At 49.3% G+C, this 8,207-nt stretch overlaps 1 protein-coding gene across 1 annotated transcript in view; it reads left to right on the forward strand.

Moving 5' to 3' along the window:
• The first annotated feature begins 336 nt into the window (after positions 1-336).
• The window catches only part of LOC123181059 (ubiquitin C-terminal hydrolase 12), a 10,291-nt gene continuing 2,420 nt past the window's right edge, over positions 337-8,207 (forward strand). The window contains exons 1-3 of the mRNA XM_044593274.1: positions 337-504; positions 2,358-2,436; positions 2,768-2,894. The gene's annotated coding sequence lies outside the window, so the exon portion shown is untranslated. The remainder of the gene's footprint in view (positions 505-2,357; positions 2,437-2,767; positions 2,895-8,207) is intronic.

Here is an 8,207-nt window from a genome sequence, read left to right on the forward strand (position 1 = left end):
AAGTCCCAAGTCCCTAAAAAGTCCCTACCTGTTTGGTTCTAGGACTTATAAGTCCCTATAAGACTCTCTTTCATAAGTCTCAAATGCCCACTTTAAGTCCCTATAAGTCCCTCTTGTTTGGTTTAGATGGGACTTATAGGGACTTTTTTAAGTCCCTAAACCAATAAGTCCCTGAAAACAAACACCCTCTATGAATAAAGTTACATGTGTGTTTAAAAAAATAAGGCATGCTAATCAGTTTCTCAAACAAAAAAGAGGCATGTTAATCTAAAAAATAAATAAATAAATAATGAGGCATGTTTCCACCCCGATCGCCACATACGTGAACGCGTAGGATCCGAGTCCCCCACCCCACCCCCGGCGATCTCTCCCTTCGGCCACTTGCTGCCCTACCGTCTCCGTCTCCCCCTCCGCCTCCTCTCCCTCTCCCTCCGGACGCCCGTCAGAAGGCAGTGTCCTCCTCCCCCGCCCCTCCCCTCTGGCGTTTGTTCCCGCCTGCGGCAGGTGTGTCTCTGCTTACATCTGGTACCTGATTCTTTAGTGCCATGGCCAAGTGCTGGAACAAAATTTTGTTGGTTGCGTTATGTGGTAATAGAGGTGGATTTGTTCAATTCTTCAGCATGGTCCGCCACGAAATATTTATGGCGTATGTACTGGTGTATACCTCGCCTCTTCATTAGGGAAGTTTTGCTTGTTTCGTATGATGCATTAGGAGGAGCGATTATAGAGCATGCTAGCAAAAGAGGAAGGAGCCATTCCATGATTTACCCGCCTCTATTGTTTGACGTTTACATGGATCTTGATTACGTTTGTTGTAGACTGAAAAGAAACATAAAATACTCTTTGCATGGAAACTTTTGATTCTACGTTAGAGCTGAACTGCGATATATGGTTTACGGTAGCACACTAATCCTTACTTGTAGTGACTAAAATATATATGTTGTGCATTCAATCGATATCATATACTTCCTCCGTTTCTAAATATAAGTTCATTTAGAGATTTTAATACGGACTACATATGGATGTATACAGACATATTTTAGAGTGTAGATTCACTCATTTTGCTCTGTGTGTAGTCCATATTGGAATCTCGAAAAGGTCTTATATTTAGGAACGGAGGGAGTATACACCTTTTGTCGTCAGAAGTAGATGTGTCGGGTAAACAACATTGTTGTGAACCATGGATCATCTGTGATAGCAGTGATACAACACGTCTCCTAGGCAAAAATACTTGTTGTCCTATAGCCGACAGGGACAATCGAGCCTTATATTTGTCACTTTGATTAGGCAAAATTGCTTAAATCAGCCAGGATGAAAGGAGCTCCTTTTTCGTATTTGTATTTTGTTGAGGGATAGACAATTGTTGTGCGACAAAATCAATACATGTATTGAGGATTAAGTAGCCAGGTTCTTCCTACTAGTTGTCGACAACCATAGGTTTAGGGCATTCTAACAAATATGGTAGCGTTGTGCCATGTCCTGGCCCTCTAGGCATGTATTTGCTCAAGTCTGATTACTGTTTCTTGATCAGACGGTGTCATCTTTTGTCCAGATAATATCCAAGTTGTTTACTATAGATATCGAAGAAAAGAAGCACTGACGACGCAAGCCCCTCTCCCCGCTTCTCCCCATGTTAACCCTAGAGTTCTTTTTCCCCCTAAGTTTACCTTGTCTTGTGCTGTAGTCGAGAAATTTGAGCAGGAGGTTTCTGTGGTATTTGTTCATGAGAAATTTAATATTTCTAATGCCATGCAACTATGTTGTTTTTCTCTGATATTCACTTGGCATTGATAATCTGAACATGATTAGCACTGCCTTTTAAGCTTATTTATGTTCCCTGCTCTGCACTATGTTACGATGCTTAGTACTCCCTCCGTAAACTAATATAAGAGCATTTAGAATACTAAAGTAGTGATCTAAACACTCTTATATTAGTTTACAGAGGGAGTAGTTAGTAATACTTGCAGAGGAAAAGTGAAGAGGAAAGGCAGAGTCATGGGCAACTCCTTCACCACACGTTCAGCATGTATGTGTATATGCATGCAATTCATAGAAGTTCTTGTCAATTTGTAGTTGTAATGCAGATTATGCCTTCTATATGCAAAACCGCAAAGGAAAGGCGATTTTTTGTTCAACAGAATTGTTGCAGTCTTAGAATTCTAGGCCTGAGGCAGTGACAATTATGTTCCCTAATTGTGGAGCTAGTGAAATACCAGTCTTGTCATGAATACTGAACTCTTTTTTTCTGAAAAAACAAGCAAGTAGATAAATTAAAAGTTATTTGTCATAAATAATTTTGTTCAAGAACATTTTTCTGAAAAGTGAAAAGAAAGACGGGGCTCTTTTATTCATCTCAGCAAAGAGCAAGAGCTGACCATTCATCTCAAGGAGGAGAGGACACAACATGGGCGCCCAAAGGGGAGGGATTTGACGAAGGTAATCCAGACAGAAGAGTCGCATTTTGCCAATTTTTTCCTGGAAGGGGCCTTATTAGGGAGCAACATGTAATCACCGCCAAAACTAGCACTACACACAGTATGCTGATTTTTATTCAGATGATTACAAAACATAGTGCTATTTCTTCATGTACATAGAGAACCTTTCTGCTTCTTAAAGTTTTCTGTAGGGTGATATTCTAGTAATTTGCTAAAAAGGAGTAATGTAGCCTGCTTGTGCAACTGCAACATGCAACTGAATTTGCTCATGGCACAAACTTCTTTCTTTTTTCTGTCCTGTAATTTGTTTGTTGCTCTTGTGCAAATTTCAGCTCCTGCACCGCTGGGAAAGACACATGACCCATGCTTCAAATGGAAGATTCATGACTTCTCGGTTCTGCTTGAGAGGGGAGCTATACCAACTAACTCTGCCCTTTTTCATTCCTTTGGGCATAAGTGGTATGCATTATTAAAGTGCCATATGTTTAATTTATGTAATGCATAGCAACCACTTATTTATTTCCCTCAAAAGAATATTACTCCCTCCGTTCCATAATACTTGTCACGGTTTTAGTTCAAATTTGAACTAAAACCGCGACGAGTATTATGGAACAGAGGGAGTATTTGGAAGCAGCGGAATGAGTGCGTCTTCGAGAATGCGCGCCCCTCGGTTCACACACTTGTAGATAGGATTAAGGCCGAAGCCAAATGTTGGGCACAAGCCGGCGCATTGGGCCTCAGGGTAGTCCTTCCCATTGACTGGGATGTTCACTGATAGGGTGCTAACCCATGTAACCCCTGTTAGATGTGTATAGTTCCTTTCTGTACATCCCCATTGTATAAGGGGCTTTTCTGCACTTTACCTCACATGTATATGTTTTGGCCTTTGGCCCCTCAGTAAAGACAGTTGTTGTTTATCCAACATGGTATCAGATGTTAGGTTCCCCTCTCTCCCGCACGCTGCAACTCCGTGCTAGCCCCTCTCCCGATCCGTCGCCTCCTGCCTCAAGCCGCCGGCGGTCCCGGCGAGCAGCTCCGTCCAGCCCTCATCGTCGCGGATCCGGACCCGCCCCTCCAGCCCGGTCACGGCCGCCTCTTCCCGGTCAGCCGCACCTGCTCTGGCTCCTCCTCCCGGATCTGGCTTCTCCGGCCCGCTCGCTGCCAGGCTCGCCGGGAACCGGTCTCCAGCGGCCGGATCCGGCCGTTCCTGACTTGCTGGACCACGCCGGGCTGCCGAAGCCCTGCCTCAAGCCGCCGCACCACCCCTGCCGCTCCCGTCGTTACTCTGGTTCGAGTGAGGGCGGGGGCGCTCGCTTGCCCGGGCCGTTGACCCGTGGCCCTGCTGCGTGGCTGCCTCCCTCGAAGCGCCTTGGATCCGGCCCGTGCTTGGCTGCCTCTCTCACTCCGCCTGGCTGGGGCGCTCAGGCTCTCTGGCTGGGGCTCGGGCTGTTTGCCCTGTGACGTTGACCTTGTAAAAAAAGACAGAGAGCTTGCCATGTCTTCCGGATATGTGGCTGTTCCTAGGTGCACGGTGATCTTCGATGGCACCAACTTTGCTGAGTTTGTGGGCTTCATGCGCATCCACATGCGCGGTCTTCTCCTGTGGGGCGTTTCTCTCTGGCGAGGTCCCCTGTCCGCCATGCCCTGTTGCTCCTGTGGCTCCTATCCCGCCGGTCCCGCCTGTTCTTGCTGCTGAAGCTTCTCAGGCTGATCGGGATGCAGCCAAGGCCCTTGATGATGCTGCGGTGGATGCTTATGATCAGCAGGTATCCGCTTACTCAGATGCTCTTTCTGTTTACCGGAATGATCTGTCTGCTTACACTCAGTGGTGCAACGATGATGCTCGAGCGGCTGCTATTCTCACCGCGAGTGTCTTGCCTCAGTTTGCGTCTGAGTTCATGGGTCTCGGTACTGTTGCTGCGATGTGGGCCTATCTTTGTCAGCGATATCAGCCATCTGGTGATGCTCTCTACCTATCTGTGGTGCGTCAGGAGCATGCTCTTCAGCAGGGTGACTCTTCTATTGATGAGTTCTACTCACAGAGCTCTGCCATCTGGCGTCAGCTTGACTCTCTCAGTACTGTGGTTTGTGGTACTTGCCGTTGTTGCCAGACTGTGCGGTCAGACTTGGAGTTTCATCGTCTCCACGAGTTCCTATCTCGCCTTCGTCCAGAGTTTGAGCCTCAGCGTGCTCATCTGCTTGCTCGTGGTCGTGTTCCTATTTCGGAGGTGCTTGCAGAGTTTCGTGCTGAGGAGACACGCCTCCGGTCTGCTGGTCTGCTTATCGTTCTCACTGTTCTTGCTGCTCGAGCTCCTGTGTCTTCTACTCACCTCACCGCTCCACCGCTCCTGCCCACACCTCCAGGGGGGCGGCTCACCCTCCTTCACGGGAGGGTCGGTCGCGCTCGCACACCTTCTGTGGCTACTGCAACAGGCCAGGTCACCCAGAGTCAGATTGTCACAAGAAGCAGAGAGACCTGAAGCACTCTTCTTCTAGTGGGACTCGTGTGTCTTCCTCGCCTTCGTCGCTCACCGACCAGGATATTGTGCGGCTCAAGCGCATGTTGGCCTCATCTGGTTCTTCCTCGACGGGTTCTGTTGCCGCTGTGACAGCCACCACCACTCCGCCCCAGCTGGACCCTACTCAGACAGGTACATCCTCGTGGGTTCTGGATTCTGGAGCTTCTTTTCATATGTCTTCTGATTCTTCTGCTTTATCTTCTCTTCGACCTCTTGATTTTCCTCTTAATGTTCTCACTGCCGATGGCACACCTCTTCCTGTTGCTAGTCGTGGTATCCTTTCCACTCCGTCTTTCTCGGTTCCTAGTGTTTCTCATGTTCCTCGTCTTACCATGAATCTCTTTTCCGCTGTCCAACTTACTGATTCTGGCTGTCGTGTCATTCTTGATGCCGACTCTTGTTCTGTTCAGGATCATCGCACTCAGGCTCTGGTTGGCGCTGGCCCTCGGCGCCGTGAGTCTGAGGGCCTTTGGGAGGTTGAATGGCTTTGTGTTCCTTCCGCTGCTACCACATCCGCCAGCTCACATGCTCTTGCTGCCTCCTCTTCCGCGTCCTTCCAGCAGTGGCATCATCGACTTGGTCACATCTGTGGCTCTCGCTTGTCCTCATTAGTACACCAAGGCGTCTTAGGGTCTGTCTCTGGTGATGTTTCGTTGCATTGTGATGGTTGTAGGCTTGGCAAACAGATCCAGTTACCTTATCCTACCAGTGAGTCTGTATCTCAACGTCCTTTTGACTTAGTTCATTCTGATGTATGGGGTCTTGCTCCTTTTGACTCCAAAGGGGGTCACCGCTACTATGTTCTGTTTGTTGATGATTTCTCTCGCTACACTTGGCTTTATTGCATGAAATCTCGCAGCAAGGTTCTCCCCATATACAAGCACTTTGCTGCCATGGTTCTCACTCAATTTTCCACGCCTGTCCGTGTCTTCCGCACTGACTCAGCTGGAGAGTATATCTCTCACATGTTGCGTGGTTTTCTTGCGGAGCAGGGTACTCTTGCCCAATTCTCTTGCCCTGGTGCCCATGCTCAGAATGGCGTTGCTGAACGCAAACATCGCCATTTGCTTGAGACGGCTCGGGCGATGATGATCGCCGCCTCTCTTCCACCTCATTTTTGGGCTGAGGCTGTTTCCGCATCCACACACCTCATCAACATTCAGCCATCGGCTGCCTTGAAGGGCGGTATTCCTATGGAGCGTCTCTCTGGTCGCTCTCCTGACTACTCCGCTCTTCGTATGTTTGGATGCGTGTGCTATGTTCTTCTTGCTCCGCGAGAACGAACCAAGTTGACTGCTCAGTCAGTTGAGTGTGTTTTCCTTGGCTACAGTGATGAGCACAAGGGCTATCGCTGTTGGGACTCTGCTGGTCGCCGACTGCGCATTTCGCGTGATGTGACTTTTGATGAGTCTCGTTCTTACTATCCGCGTCCCTCCTCCTCGAGCTTTTCCGTGGAAGATATTTCCTTACTTCTCCTTCCCGACACATCTCCCTCTGTGCCTCCTGTTCTATCCTCTCCCCCGATGAGTCTCCCTACACCACCAGTACCACCATCCCCTCCGTCGTCATCTCCCTCCCCACCTTCATCTCCAGTCTTTCGCCCTCACTCCCCTTTTCCTCACTACTACACTCGTCGTCCTCGTGCTATGGATGATCCCACTGATGTGCCCTCTACTTCAGGTGCTCCACCTCTCACGCCTACACCGGTTCATAACCTTCGTGTTAGGCCTTGTCCCCCACCTGATCGCTATTCTCCTGACCGGTATGGTCTCTCTGCCATTGTTGAACCCACCACCTATCGGGCTGCCATGACTCAGCCTGAATGGCAGCTTGCGATTGCCGAGGAGCTTGCGGCACTTGAGCGCAATGGCACGTGGGATCTGGTTTCTCCTCCTTCTGGTGTTCGTCCCATCACTTGCAAGTGGGTCTACAAGATTAAGACTCGCTCCGATGGTTCTCTTGAGCGTTACAAAGCTCGTCTTGTGGCCCGTGGTTTCCAGCAGGAGCAGGGACGTGATTATGATGAGACATTTGCTCCTGTGGCTCACATGACCACTGTCCGCACTCTCCTTGCTGTGGCTTTTGTTCGCAATTGGTCTATCTCTCAATTTGATGTCCAGAACGCCTTTCTCAATGGAGAGTTGCGTGAGGAGGTTTATATGCAGCCACCACCGGGGTACTATGCTCCTGATGGCATGGTCTGTGGACTTCGCCGCTCTCTCTATGGTCTTAAACAGGCCCCTCGTGCCTGGTTTGAGCGCTTTGCCTCTGTGGTGACTGCCGCTGGTTTCTTGCCCAGTGATCATGATCCCGCGCTGTTTGTTCCACGTCTCCTCGTGGTCGGACTCTTCTCCTTCTCTATGTTGATGACATGATCATCACTGGTGACGACTCTGACTATATTGCCTTTATTAAGGCTCGCCTTCGCGACCAGTTCCTTATGACTGATCTTGGTCCACTTTGCTATTTTCTTGGGATTGAGATCTCCTCGACCTCTGATGGCTTCTACATATCCCAAGAAAAGTATATTCAGGATCTTCTTGCTCGCGCTGCTCTCGGTGATGAGCGCACTGTTGTGACTCCTATGGAGCTCAACATTCAGCTTCGTGCCTCTGATGGTGACCCTCTTCCTAATCCCACTCGCTATCGTCACCTCGTTGGCAGCCTTGTCCACCTTGTTGTTACACGTTCTGACATTTCCTATCCTGTCCACATCCTGAGTCAGTTCGTTTCAGCCCCCACATTTGTCCACTATAGTCACCTCCTCCGTGTTCTACGATATCTTCGTGGCACGCTCTCTCAGCGCCTCTTCTTTCCCCGCTCCAGCTCTCTTGAGCTCCAGGCCTACTCTGATGCTACCTGGGCTAGTGATCCCTCTGATCGACGCTCGCTGTCTGCTTACTCTGTCTTCCTTGGTGGCTCTCTTATTGCCTGGAAGACAAAGAAACAGACTGCATTTTCACGCTCGAGTACAGAGGATGAGTTGCGAGCCATGGCTATGTTGACGGCTGAGGTGATCTGGTTACGGTGGTTACTTGAGGATTTTGGTGTGTCTGCTACTACCTCGACTCCGTTACTGTCAGACAGTACCGGTGCTATCAGTATTTGCGCGTGACCCGGTGAAGCATGAGCTCACCAAGCACATAGGTGTGGATGCCCACTTTGTGCGTGCTGCTGTGCAGGATCAGACTCTCGCTCTTAACTATGTGCCCTCTGAGTTACAGTTGGCGGACTTCTTCACGAAGGCACAAAC

This window comes from Triticum aestivum, chromosome 1D (genome assembly GCF_018294505.1).
Source record: "Triticum aestivum cultivar Chinese Spring chromosome 1D, IWGSC CS RefSeq v2.1, whole genome shotgun sequence".
In the NCBI taxonomy this organism is placed as follows: domain Eukaryota; kingdom Viridiplantae; phylum Streptophyta; class Magnoliopsida; order Poales; family Poaceae; genus Triticum; species Triticum aestivum.